The 14,038-nt window shown below is 40.3% G+C and overlaps 1 long non-coding RNA gene across 1 annotated transcript; it reads left to right on the top strand.

Moving 5' to 3' along the window:
• Nucleotides 1–8,551: 8,551 nt before the first annotated feature.
• Nucleotides 8,552–12,417, top strand: LOC100970762 (uncharacterized). Its single transcript, XR_004668132.4, has 2 exons — nt 8,552–9,875; nt 11,836–12,417. It is a non-coding gene; the product is annotated as an uncharacterized LOC100970762 (long non-coding RNA).
• Nucleotides 12,418–14,038: the final 1,621 nt, after the last annotated feature.

Genomic DNA, 14,038 nt, shown 5'->3' with positions numbered 1-14,038 from the left:
TCCAAGAGCCACCCTATTTTCAAGGAATTAGCATCAGGACAGCCATTGGCTGCCATAGATGTTTAGTGATCCATAGATCTTTTGCATAGTTTGAAAATATGCATTTTCCGGCAGGGCGTGGTGGCTCAAGCCTGTAATCCCAGCACTTTGGGAGGCTGAAGCAGGTCAGGAGTTTGAGACCAGCCTGGCCAACATGGTGAAACCCTATCTCTACTAAAAATACAAAAATTGGCTGGGCATAGTGGCACACGTCTGTCATCCCAGCTACTCGGGAGGCTGAGGCAGGAGAATTGCTTGAGCCCAGGAGACAGAGGTTGCAGTGAGCCAAGATAGTGCCACTACACTCCAGCCTGGCCCACAGAGTGAGACTCTGTCTCAAAAAAAAAAAAAAAAAGAAAAGAAAGAAAATATGCATTTTCCCTGCACACCTAAATTGGAATTGACTGATCTCTGCTAACCATATGTAATAGTCACATGATTCTTTGTATGAGTCTGGCCTATACACAGTGCAGCATGGTGTTATGTACTTTTTTTTTTTTAACTTGTTTTAAGTCTATATGTAACTTCTTGAGGATAGAAAAGATTGTATCTCTCTAGAGATAGAATGGTACAGCTACCAAGACTGGTACAGCTGGTAATGGCTCAATTTTTGTGGCTTAGCTGATCGACTGGACCAATGAGAGCTGAAATTATCAAGGTACAGGAGGTGATGCTGAGTGGTCCTCAAGCTTTGATATGCTTAGAATCACCTGGAAAACTTTTGATTCAGAACTTTTGATGCAGTAGACCTGGGATTGGTGGGAGGATTTGCATTTCTTTTTGTTGTTGTTGTTTTTGAGATGGAGTCTTGCTCTGTTGCCAGGCTGGGGTACAGTGGTGCAATCCTCGGCTCACTGCAACCTCTGACTCCCGGGTTGAAGCGATTCCCCTGACTCAGCCTCCCAAGTAGCTGGGACTACAGGTGTGCGCTACCACACCCGGCTAATTTTTGTATTTTAGTACAGACGGGGTTTCACCATGTTGGCCAGGATGGTCTCGATCTCCTGACCTCATGGTCTGCCTGCTTCGCCTCCCAAAGTGCTGGGATTACAGACGTGAGCCACTGCGCCTGGCCAGATTTGCATTTCTAATAAGTCCTTAGGTGATGCTGCTGCTGCTGCTCCAGGGATCACATTTTAAGAATCACTGCCCACAACTGTACCAGGAATTTAGCTTGTCTTTTGGGAGATTGGCAGGCAGAGCAGGATCTTGTTGAGTTGCAAGTGTCTGACGGCCTGACCATAATTTATGACTAGAGAGTGGTGGTCCAACCTTCCTCTCATACGTCCATGGGAGTGAACAAGCTGCTCTGTCTGTTTCATGAACACTTTTATTAGTTCGTCTCTGAGTCAATGTTTAACATACTTGATTACAATGTTAGGACAGAAACATTATGCTCAAAGCTCTAGGGATACTTCCAAAATGTCACCGTTGAAAAGTACCAACCCAGGCAGCAGGGTTAGGATTGCCCATCTCTTTAGTACTTGGACTATTACCTGTGGGTCTTGAACATTTTTGCAGGATATACAGGCAGAGGAGAGGAGGATGTTATAGAAAGACTAAAGACTTCTGGAGTCAGCAGCCATGCAATCATGGTATTTAAGCACTCTAAGACTCATTTTTCTCTTCTTAAAAGCAGTATATTGGCCAGGCATGGTAGCTCATGCCTGTAATCCCAGCACTTTGGGAGGCCGAGGCGGGCGGATCATGAGGTCAGGAGTTCGAGAGCAGTCTGGCCAACCTGGTGAAATCCCGCCTCTACTAAAAATACAAAAATTAGTCGGGCTTGGTGGTATGCACCTGTAATCCCAGCTTACCCGGGAGGCTGAGGCAGAAGAATTGCTTGAACCCTGGAGGTGGAGGTTGCAGTGAGCCGGGATCGCACCACTGCAGTCCAGCCTGGGCAACAGAGCAAGACTCCATCTCAAACAACAACAAAAAAAGCAGTATATTAATACTTCATGAAGAAGGTATAAGAATTAAAAATGTATAAGATCCCTCCTTTTGTATGGAACACCCAATATTTCCTAATAAACAGTGACTAAGTTCCTATCTTTATAACTTTGTCATGGGGTCCCTATCTGCTCTGCAGAGATAGCTGGATGAGTTATGCCTCTGAGAAGGCAGGGGTGGCTGCAAACTGTGGATTTTGTCAGACCCACTTAAAAGCAGATATAGGGAGGCTAGTGATTTGAACAATCGGTATATAAGTACTAGATGAGAGTCTCCATGATACAGAAACTATGGCTCATGTAAGTGTTTTTTTGCTTTTTACTGTTGACAGGGTAAGCCTTGGACAGGAATTGGGAGTCCTTCAAATTTGTCTTAATGCTCCTGACCTCTCCATTCTATGGCTCCTTTCTCCCAATGTCTATCTCCCTATCAAATCTTACTCTCTGAAAGCTCTTTGCTCTCCTAACCTCAACCTGGTGAGATTGACTGTTACCATAAGCTCCTATTACGTGTGTCATATCCTTCAGGTGTACTGAGGTGGAAATAGACCAGGTGGAGAACCACTGTTTTTGCATTTTCAGTGTTAATCCTTATTGCTAACTGGGAATTGAAGGGCTCTCTCTTCTACTGAGGTAATCTCAGATACCAGCAAGCAGGTAAGAAAGACTAAAGTGCCTTAGATAGCTTCTACATGTAGATAAGATTGACCCTGTGTTCAAACTGAAGCTAACTATGTTATGTCCTTCTAATATGGACACGTAGCATCAGAAAAATCAAAATACATACATGGTACACACAACTGCCATTTGAAGCCAGTTTTTCTCATTGTAGGAAACTACTACAGGGGCAATCTCCAACCAGATTCTTTTACTAAAACATAGCATTTTGTTAGAATAAAAATGCTCTTAGAGCCTCTGTTAAAGGAAATAACTCTTTTGTTTTCATGATTTGAACCTCAGAAACTGAAAACACCTTGGGAAAGAAAAAGGACCCCTTCAGCTCTGCTGGGATTCTGCAGTGTGGCTCCAGCATGTCTAGGGGTTTCAAACCTGATGCTAAGACCATCAGTCCTGCGATAAGGAGGAAGCTTAAAATAGCAGGAACAAAGGACAGCTTATACAGTCCATAGAATATGAAGTGATGACAAGCACAGCAAAAAGAATTTGAGAGTGAAAAGGAAATTGCACAAGAGGGCAGGATAAAGAGATCCTAAATACCCCTAGTTTCAGTTTCTAGGAGGGGAAAAAATTCAAAGAATATTCCTACCTTTCAAAGGTATTTGTTCAAATGCAATGGCCTCCACTTAGTCTACCAGAGTTCTTTATCTCAGTTATCTAACTCTTTGGATTTGCTCACGTGAGCTGAAAATCTCAGAGGCTTTTTTCCTGAGGTTCTCGAAAGACCCTGTTGCAGGCTTGAGGGGAAGATCATAGCTTTTTGTTTCATTACCACTAGAATGGGTGACCAGGTGCTATGCCATTTCTTTTAGCTTTACAATAAAAAGGAGCTTCTTACCCACTCTTTTCTCAGCAGTACTATGACAAGAGATCCCCAGAAGGAAAGACAGAGGGAGCTGAACAGTATTTAGTAAATCTGAACCACCTGGGATGTTTCTTTTCGATAATACACCCTCTCTTCAGAAAAAAAAAAAAATGTTCCACACTATATGCCGATAACATCCTCTATTCCCTGCTTAGTTTGATCATTATGGGTACTTTGGGAAAACATCTTATACTTTGTAAGTGACAGAGCTACCAAGACCTATTTGTATCGGGTACCAAGCTAGATAGAAACTGTATATAATTCACTCACTACATTCTTGTAGAAACAGAATGTGGTAGCTATTTTTGGTCCTGTTTTGAAGTGACAGAATTGAGGTATAAAGAAGTTAATTTGTTTAGCCCATGCTCACAAATCCTGTAAGTAGCAGGATTCAGACTATGGTATGTAAGATTATAAACACCTGCATTTCTCTGGTGGCCGTGAGATGTAGGCAACGTAATCAGCCAAGGAACAGAAAATTAGACACGTGTTGAAATTTGGTAATGAATCATTCTCCTGTCTCCCTCTAAATTCTAAACCAGATAGATAGTGGGATAAGATAAATGAATATCAGTCTTTTTTTTGTACTGGAAATAGCAGATTCGAAAACATGGCTTGGAGGAGAGGCTGTAATTAAGTTACCTAATTGCTTCCCCATGAGTTGAACCAATGTACTCACCAAGCTGCAGAGAGCCCAGTAAGAATACTGCAGGCTTTCCCCCTGCCCTAGTTTTCTTGCCCAGGGAAGGAGTGAAATTGGGACATGTTGGAATCTGTTGAAAGGGGCTGGTTACACTGCCCTCTCCTCCATTCTTGCCCGTGTTCAGTTCCTTCTTCCATTCTTGCCAATCTGATAATTTATTCTTTTGCTCTTAGGAGGTAAAGAATGGATAGAAAGGACAAAAACGCCTTTCCCATTTTTTTCTTCTTTGGAATGAAATGTATTTTTTTCCCTTCCAAGGAAATATGAAGAGGTAGTGTTTAAATGTCTCCCTAAAAGTAATGAAACTATCTTTTTAGAAGCTTCTGTTTTGAATTCGCAGAAAAGATTTGAAATTGTTTCTAGTTGAGCTGAGTTGATTTTAATGCCTATAAACTTTGTGATCAGAGACAATACTTTAGCTTCCAAATTGCAAAATTAATGTTGGCTCATCTGCTTAAAGTCAGATAACTCTACCCTTTGGGTAAGCAAGTGAAACACCCAGTCATTTTGGTGGAGAAAAGCAGTGGAGCCAATTGTTTAACCGGATTGGCCAAAAAAGAAATGAGAGGGATAGATTTCAGATGCAAGCCATATGCTTCTGTTCCAAGGGGGAAAAATGAAAGCAGTCAGAACATTTGGTGGAGAAGGAGGGCCTGAATGCAAATTTACATGAACAAAGGAACAGTCAAGGAGAAAGACATAGAAAGATGATATAACAGCTGCAGACAAATACGCAAGTTAAAGATGACTTTGATACTGGTGAAGAATGCTGACTAATTTTGTCAAGTTTTTGATGCTGAGACAACATCAGAAGCAACTTTCACCTTGTTCAGGGATGACCTCATGTGTTCAAATTGCAAAGAACTTTGTGTGAGTCAGTAGCACCATCTTTGCATTTAACACAAAGTTGCTTAATTGAGGGACAAGATGATGGTCAAGCTCCAGTTTGATGCTTTTTGAGGGACATTGTGGCCAACATTTAGATTACATACTGTGTTTTTCCTCTTGGAGCTATGATTTCCACTAGAAGAAGGTCAAGAGTGTGACTTTGGCATATTGTGAGTAGTTTGGTGATATATCCCAGATTTGTCTAGTGAATTTTAACATTTTGTTGATTAACATTTACTGAGAGTTCTTCACCTGATCTAGTTATTCTGAACATTCTTTGACATGGTTATACTCTCTTTCATCTTGAAAACACATGTATCAGTCAACCACATAAACAACTGGCCCTTTACTGGAATCAGATCAGAATTCTCATCCCAGGTCTGACACTCACCTTTCTGTGAGCCTGGGGAAGTAACTTTATTCATTCTTTCAACAAATATTTTTTAGGTACCTACATCTTTTCAGCACTGGAGATGATTTCTGCCTTCATGGACTCTAAGCTGAGTGAGGAAGACAGACCATTAAGCAGGTCATTAAAACCAAGTGCCATAAGAGCTATTTTAGGGGACCTACAGGAAGGAGCCTATGGCAGTGCAGAAGAGATACGTCTGTCTTAAAGGGTCAGAGAGAGCTTTCTCATGGTTTAAGCTGAGTCTGAAGAGGTTAAATAAATATCCGAGGAGCAAGTGCTTTGAAAGAAAGGAACTGCGTTTTAGACAGGGAGAAAAGAGAGCTGCAAGCAGGGAACTTGAATTCAGAGAATTTCAGTTTGCTGAGAACACGAAGTGTGAGGAAGGCCAAAGGGAGCCTGGAGAGGTTGGGGGAGAGAGATAAGAGGAATGTGGTGGGAAGTAAGCTGGAAGAAGTAGGTAAGATCTTTGGTTCCTTTAAACACAAAATAGTAATAATAATGTCCACTCCACACACAAATTCTGAGAATCAAAGGAGAAAATGTTCACAGAACAGTTTTGTAATCTACAAAGCACTAGACAAAGGCAAGAAGACATTCTGACTGGGGTGTTGGCTGTAAACTGTGGTTCACTTTTCCAGGAGCAGGAACAGTTCTGCCCAGAGTTATGCTCTGAAGATCTTTTTGACCAACGTTGCAATGTGACAGGAGTTTTTTGTGAAAACATAAATTGCAATAATATGGTGTATTTGTATATTGTTTTCTATTTCCTTATACATTTTTTATAGATGTCTTTATTAGTTACTATTGGCAATGCCTGGTATATATGGCCAACCAACATGAGAAACATTTCCCAGAACCCTGAAATCATATCATAGAGGCAATGATCACACACAGAGGTTGTTTTAAGTACTCACTGGACAATTGCTGTTTGCTCTGTCACCATCAATTCTAGGGTCTCTCGGTTGATAGCTGAATCAAGCTTAAGTTTTTTTTCTATGTCCCAATTCATCCCTTCTTTCTGGTTTTGTTCTCAAGAATAAATTTTAGCAATGCATTGTGAGTAATTTTCTTCAGAATAGCCAGCCAGTATTTCTCCTCTGTTGGTTAAACCCAAAACCTGGGTTTTTGCACTCAGCTTGTGGCTCAGGTCACTGTGTAAGCCTAGGACTCGTTATTTTTATATTTTCTTCCTCTGATAAGAGAGACTCGGGACACATAAGTGTTAAGCCTATCTAAATGTTTCGCCCTGATTTCAAATGGATTTGCCATTTTCTAAGGAAAGGTATGTGTAGCTGGCGGATAGCTATAGTATGTGTACACACTTATAGTATGTGTGAACACTTATAACACTATAGTTTCGCGTAATTTCAGTACCTGGTTTCCAAGCTGCCAAGTTTCTTGAACAGAGAACGTGAGTGAAGTTTGAAGCCAGAGGGAAGATGCGAAGAGATTATTAGCTTTTCAACTCTGTTATTTACAATTCCTGTATTTCTCTTAAGGATCCAGAAAAGGAAGTGTCTGAAAAAAAGAACATTTTGCTTAGAGCTGATACTTTGGCATTTGGTAATACTTACTTCTCTTGTTTTTTATTTTTTTAGATGGAGTCTTGCTCCGTTGCCCAGGATGCAGTGCAGTGGCATGATCTCGGCTCACTGCAACCTCTGCCTCCCCAGTTCAAGTGATTCTCCTGAGTCAGCCTCTGGAGTAGCTGGGACTTCAGACATGGGCCACCATGCCCGGCTAATTTTTGTATTTTTAGTAGAGACGGATTTCTCCACATTGGTCAGACTAGTCTCAAACTCGTGATTTCAGGTGATCCACCCGTCTCGGCCTCCCAAAGTGCTGGGATTACAGGAGTGAGCCACTGCACCTGGCCAGTAAGACTTATCTTAAAACATTTTTTGTTGCTGTTATTTTTGGCACAGACCTTTTTTTTTTTTTAATCATTTTTGGAATCACAATTGTCTTTTTAACTTTGAAGTGTTTTCCCTTATATCTGGAAGATGGGGCGGGTGGTTCAGTGAGGTATCTGAGTTGGTGGAGATGTCTATGTTGGAAGGCAAGTTGGGAAGAGCAACGCAGAACATGGAGAAGGCTACTTTGGGAAGTTGTGGGGGTGCAAATGATATATTTTCTGCTGTTGAGAAGTCCGGTTAGCTTTGGCTTTTGAGAGCGTCACTCTGGGAATGTGCGTATGTCTGTGTGTGGGGGCAAGAAGGAGGCCACACCAGTGGGATTATAAAGAGGCTTTGAATTGTACCCCCACCACTCCACCAGAATTGTTAGAAACTTAGTTCCCAGATATCCACTCAACCCTCTTTGGCAGGATCCCTGGGAGGCTCAGTTGTCCTTCTTGGAAGCCAGTAAAATTCTTTGTTGGTGGTTGTGGAGGCCAGCATCTGATCAGCTGCTCAGTAGCCATAGCTGCTGCTTCTGTTGCCCTGGCTGCTGGACTTGGAGGCTTCCTGGTTGCTAGTGACTTGGCTTGCGCGGCTGCGCCCTGTCCCTGCTGGGGCTGGTTTATGTGGCTCTGATGGTTATATATGCCGAAGTCACTCCTCTCCTATGTGTTCCTCAAGTGCTCTTCACAGTGGAGCCAGGAGAACCTTACTGTTCTTTCTTCAATTCCCAGTATGGCCTCACTCTGTTTCTTGCAGCGCCCCCTAGTGTTAGCACACTTTCATTCAGTTATCTTTTCCATCTGTCTCTTGGCTCAAGTTCCTACAGATCAGGGTAGGAATCACATAGGATTGTCCCATTTAGCAAATAAAGATAGAGAATGTCCAGTTAAATTTGAGTTTCAGATAAATAATGAAGAATTTTTTTAACATAAGTATGTCTCAAATGTCACATGGGACATACTTATACTAAAACATTCTTCATTGGTTATCTAAAATTCAAATTGAATTGGGTGTCCTGTATTTTATCAATAAATACTAGATTCGAATTAGTGATCTTCCCATTTCCAAGCCCCTCGTTACACTTAGAATATTGCTAGTGTAACAGATCGCATATGGAAAAGAAAGAAATTGGCTCCTTTTTAAAGCAAATTTTAGTATACAAGTACTCTGAGCAATGCAGCTGTGGACCAGGGCTAAGTTAATATGCTTTTTAAGAAGCATGGTTTCCTTAAAGTTTAATATCCAAAAGCTAGCTCCATAGTTTTATAGTTTGAATTTCCAAAAGCGTGGACATTGAGTTTGGCTTGCGAATAAATCTTTAGGAATTGAATAACTTTTTATTTACATCAAATGAGTAGTAGAATCTAATGATTCAGACACCTGAATTGTGAAAAGTCAAAATATTTGTATATTGATTGGGTCATACAAGGTCATTTTATGGGAAATGTAATGTGAGCAATTATTTTCTTTTTTTTTTTTTTGAGACAGAGTCTCGCTCTGTCGCCCAGGCTGGAATGCAGTGGCATTATCTCGGCTCACTGCAAGCTCTGTCTCCCAGGTTCACGCCATTCTCCTGCCTCAGCCTCCCGAGTAGTTGGGACTACAGGCGCCCGCCACCACGCCTAGCTAATTTTTGTATTTTTAGTAGAGATGGGATTTCATCGTGTTAGCCAGGATGGTCTCGATCTCCTGACCTTGTGATCCGCCTGCCTCAGCCTCCCAAAGTGCTGGGATAACAGGCGTGAGCCACCGCACCCGACCTATTTCCCTTTTTTTTTTTTTTTGGATGTAAAAATGTAATTCATTTTAGGGGGAAGGGACATTGTGTCTACATGGTGGCAACAGTTTAGTGAACAGATCCACAAACGTCTGTCAATAAAAACAAACAACTTCCCAAAAGTCCATCAATGGGACAGCTCCGCATATCCAGATAGATAGATACATCGAAAGATAGATAGATAGATAGATAGATAGATAGATAGATAGATGATAGAATGAATAATATTCAGCCATCAAAAGAAAGGGGATTCTGATACATGCCATAGCATGGATAAACCTTGAGGACATTATACTAAGTGAAATAAGTCAATTACAAGAGGACAAATATCACATGATTCCATATATATATATATATATATATAAAAGATAAGGTATATTCTAGATGCTTATAAAAGAAAGGTACCTAGAATAGTTAAATTCATAAAGACAGAAAGTAAAATGGTGGTTGCCAGGGGCTAGGGGGAGGGGAGAAATGGAGAGTTGTTTAATGGTGTGAGTTTTTTATTGTATTTATTTATTTATTATTTATTTTTTAAGACGGAGTCTCATTCTGTTGCCAGGCTGGAGTGCAATGGTGCAATCTTGGCTCACTGCAACCTCCGCCTCCTGGGTTCAAATGATTCTCCTGCCTCAGCCTCCCAAGTAGCTGGGACTACAGGTGCGTGCCACCACCCCCTGCTAAAAATAAAGACAAAAATAAACTGAGTCTGCAGAGGTTAAATAAATATTTGAGGAACAAGTGTTTTAGACAGGGAGACAAGAGAGCTGCGAGCAGGGAACTTTAATTCAGAGAATTTCGGTTTGCTGAGAACATGAAGTGTGAGGAAGGCCGGAGGGAGCTTCAATAACTACAAACATGTTGCTTTAATAATTTGATTACAGATTGAGAAAAAGGGTTTATTTTCTTACTTACCCATCATTTTGACAAACTAGAGTAATAAGGGAGATGTGTGGATAAGGATTTCTGACAGCACTGGCACTGGGGAAAACAAATGTCACTAGCTATCTCAGTAGGAGCTGCACAAAATGCAATTTCCTTTTTTGTTCCTTTTGTATTTCCTGATTTTACTTACATGTGTTGTTCTTGCTATATGAAGTCATAAGAATATTTAACTTCTAAATGGGGGACAGAAATAAATGAGAAAAGTCAGACTCCAAATATAACCATTTAGAGCAATGATAAAGTGATATTTTAAATTAATGAATAAATCATTTATTATATGCTACTTCCTTAAACAATGTCTTTAACATGATGTTAATGACTCCCTTTTAGTAAATTGTTCTCCAGGTAATTCCCACCTGATATTTTTCTCCAAGAGACAATTTTAGTTCCCAGGAAGAAGCCTACGTTTTGACACTTTTACAGCCATAAGACTGGGCGGTTTTTTGGCTAACACCATAATTTTAAGAAGTGGTTGTGCTTTTGTAAAAGTAACTTGGAGCCTTCAAACAGCTGGCAACTTTTGGATTTTTGTGTAAAATATTTAGGGAAGAAATGTGAAATATTCAGTATAAAATATCTCAGTTCATATGCTGAGGTGCTACTGATTTAAGTAAAGTGGAGAATAAAATAGAGTCAGTGATTTACTCAGTTTACTCATTCATCCCATTCATTGATTCACTGGGCAAATATGAATCAAGGATTTACTAGGTCAGGTAGTATTTTGAGTTTGATTTTGGTGGATGAGCAGTCAGAGATGCCTTTTGAATGGAGATACTGTGAAGCTTTTGTTTCCCTGGTAGTTTTCTTTTTTGTATGGATTATCTAGATAATTGTGTAAACCTTCATATTAACTTTGGCTGTATATTGAAGCAGATAGTCTGAGTCCTAACACTGAAATGATACTCCAGAACATTGAGAAGGAAGAAAGCAATGTTACCGATGCTTAAATGCCACGGCATCCTGCCCACAAGAGGCTCTTGGGCATAGCTTACATTTCTCTGTCTCATTGCACACTCATGGGGATATTCTCAAGCCCTCTCCATGTGTGCTCTGCCTGAGTGCCAAACTCGCTGCTGGTCACTGATGTGATCCCACAGCTAGCAGCCTGGCTATCCTCCCCTTCATTTGAACAGAGGAAGTTCTTCACCATTTAGAACCCAATATTCACTCCCAGCTTTCCTACTTGAAAATTCGTTTATTATCCTTCCCATATTTTCTCTAAACAAACTTTCTCAGAATGTTGTTAAAATTCTGAAAGGGATGACAAAAACTATTGGTACAGGAAGGCGGCAGGGCAAGGATATGTCCAGTGGGAGAAAAGTTAAACCATTGCATGCCAATAAACAAAGGTGAGCGCTGGGAAGCCAACTGACCTGCTATGTGGCACGAATGAATGAAACAAACCACTGTATTCCAGAAACAGGAAATAATGTCCATTAAGAAATAACTGTTTCCCGTTTTGTTCCATCAGTCATAAAATGTCATCACGTGAGTTGTGATCAGTCTGTAACTCTATCCACATGATGCTTCAGCTTTTGTTCTCTCTTTTTCTTTTTGTCGGCCTGGTCTTTGCCTGGGAGGACTTTATGTTTCCACTGGGAGAGAAAGGGAGAAAAAGATCTTCTTGGTACTATTAAGCTTTTAAAGGACATTTACTTTTTTTCTTTTCCTACAGACCACAACCAATTGCTCCTCCTTCCCATTGAAAGAAACCCAGGCTGTACCTGCTCTTTCATCTCCTCTGTGGAAAACATCTATCGGCTGGAAGCCCTGAGTCTTCATTTTCAAGGATTTTATTTGTAAGCTGTTTAAGGCATAAGCTAAAGTTTCAGGCAGAGGTAATTTTAGTAGTTAAGCCTGATTTTTACTTCCACCCTCTGTCCTCCAGGGCCATATGGGAAGCTTTCTGTGAGTGGATAAGCTCTTTAGCTAAGATGTAAACATGTTCCCTGGTATCTGATAAAGGTTCCTGGAGACTGACACTTAAAAAAAAAAAAAAAAAAAAAAAAAAAAGAAAGTGAGGAAAAGAAGAAAAGGAGAAACTGAATCCAAGGCTTACAAAGGGATTAGAAAACTGTACCCCAGATGGAAAATGTTATGGGCTCTGGAGAAAATGTATAAGTGAAATATCGGTATCATAAAATAACAGGAAATAGTGTAATCTACCTGATGGAGAAAATTGTCACTTTAAAAAAACTATCCTAATTTCCTTCAAAATTGTTCTTGTTTTTGAGCCAATAAACTTCAGCTAAGCTCACCATGGGTCTTTCTTCTGCCAAACTCCTACTTGCCAACAGAACCTTTGTGTGTTTACAATTGAAACTTTTCCATTCTATTTTTTTCTAATTAAAATAAAGCCACCCAGAGGCAGACCGAAATCATACAATAAGGAAAGAGAATTGCTAATGATCTGGGTAAATTATGATCCAGAAGTTTAGAGGAAAATTAGAGTGCATATTATAGCAAAGAACTCAAAACAAATTTGGGGTCAACCCAAAGAAATGTATAAGGGGGAAATCCTAAGTTTTCCTTTAATAAGTAATAATGATAATACAGTTAGTTTTAACTATGTGCATGGTAGAAGATAAATCAGCAGATGAATGCCTGAGGCACTTACTATGGGGAAATGTGATAGTCATGTAATTTTTGCTTTGTTTTTTTTTCTTCCCCTTCAACTGCTAGGATAGATTATATGACTTAGTAAACCATTGCTGAGTATACGAGGAAAAACTTGTTTGGTTGCTTAGACCACGTATTATCAGGATTAATTTCCTCTTATCTATGCAGATTATTCTGACTGTGATAATTATGGCATTCCCAAAGGTAATGGTTTGAATTGATTTCATAATCCATGGTCTAAACATACACACACACACACACACACACACACACACACACACACACACCCTATTCAACAACATGAAAGTTGGCCAGGCCTTGTGCTAAGTGCAGTGGAGAATAGGAAAAAGATGAAATAGAATTCAAAGACATAAATACAAATGCAAAAATAATTCAAGGTAGAAAGTGATAAATGTCGGCCGGGCGAGGTGGCTCACGCCGGTAATCCCAGCACTTTGGGAGGCCGAGGTGGGTGGATCACGAGGTCGGGAGATCAAGACTATCCTGGCTAACACAGTGAAACCCCATCTCTACTAAAAATACAAAAAATTAGCCGGGCATGGTGGCAGGCGCCTGTAGTCCCAGCTACTCTGGAGGCTGAGGCAGGAGAATGGCGTGAACCCAGGAGGCAGAGCTTGCAGTGAGCCGGGATCACACCACTGCACTCCAGCCTGGGTGACAGAGCGAGACTCTGTCTCAAAAAACAAAAAACAAAAAACAAAACAAAAAAAGAAGTAAATATCACAGGTATGGGCAGATAAAATATTATGAGAGTTCGAAGGATGGAGGGATGATTTAGACAGGATGAGGTCCAACAGAGTCTTCTTAAAGAGATAGCATTTACAATGCACCATTAAGATTTGACAGGATTGAGACATGATCTTGAATAGGTTTGCATAAATTTTCAATAGAACACTGCACATTTATTGATGCATTTGCTCATTTAATAAATGTTAATGCTACTGCAGGTATTCTAGGTTCTGGGGGTGGAGCATTGAACCAAACAGTCAAATATTCTCCATCAAGTTGACATTTTGTTAGGGTGGGGTGGTGGTATTTGAACATTTTATTTTCTTCAAACATTTGTTGACTTTAGACTACTGGTATTTGCTGCAAATGGAGCAAGGTTGTTTTTCCAACTAATCAGTTTGAACTTCTTAGAAGATTTTAGAGTAGGTGTCAGGGAAAATGCTGAGATAAAGTTCAAGTATGCACAAATAAAACTTCAAGCAAAAATTATAGAAGTATTTAAATTTCCT

The sequence above is a fragment of the Pan paniscus genome, chromosome 1 (assembly GCF_029289425.2).
Source record: "Pan paniscus chromosome 1, NHGRI_mPanPan1-v2.0_pri, whole genome shotgun sequence".
NCBI classification, from domain to species: Eukaryota; Metazoa; Chordata; class Mammalia; order Primates; family Hominidae; genus Pan; species Pan paniscus.
Note: the sequence above shows the minus strand (reverse complement) of the source record. Positions and strands in the feature narration are given on the sequence as shown.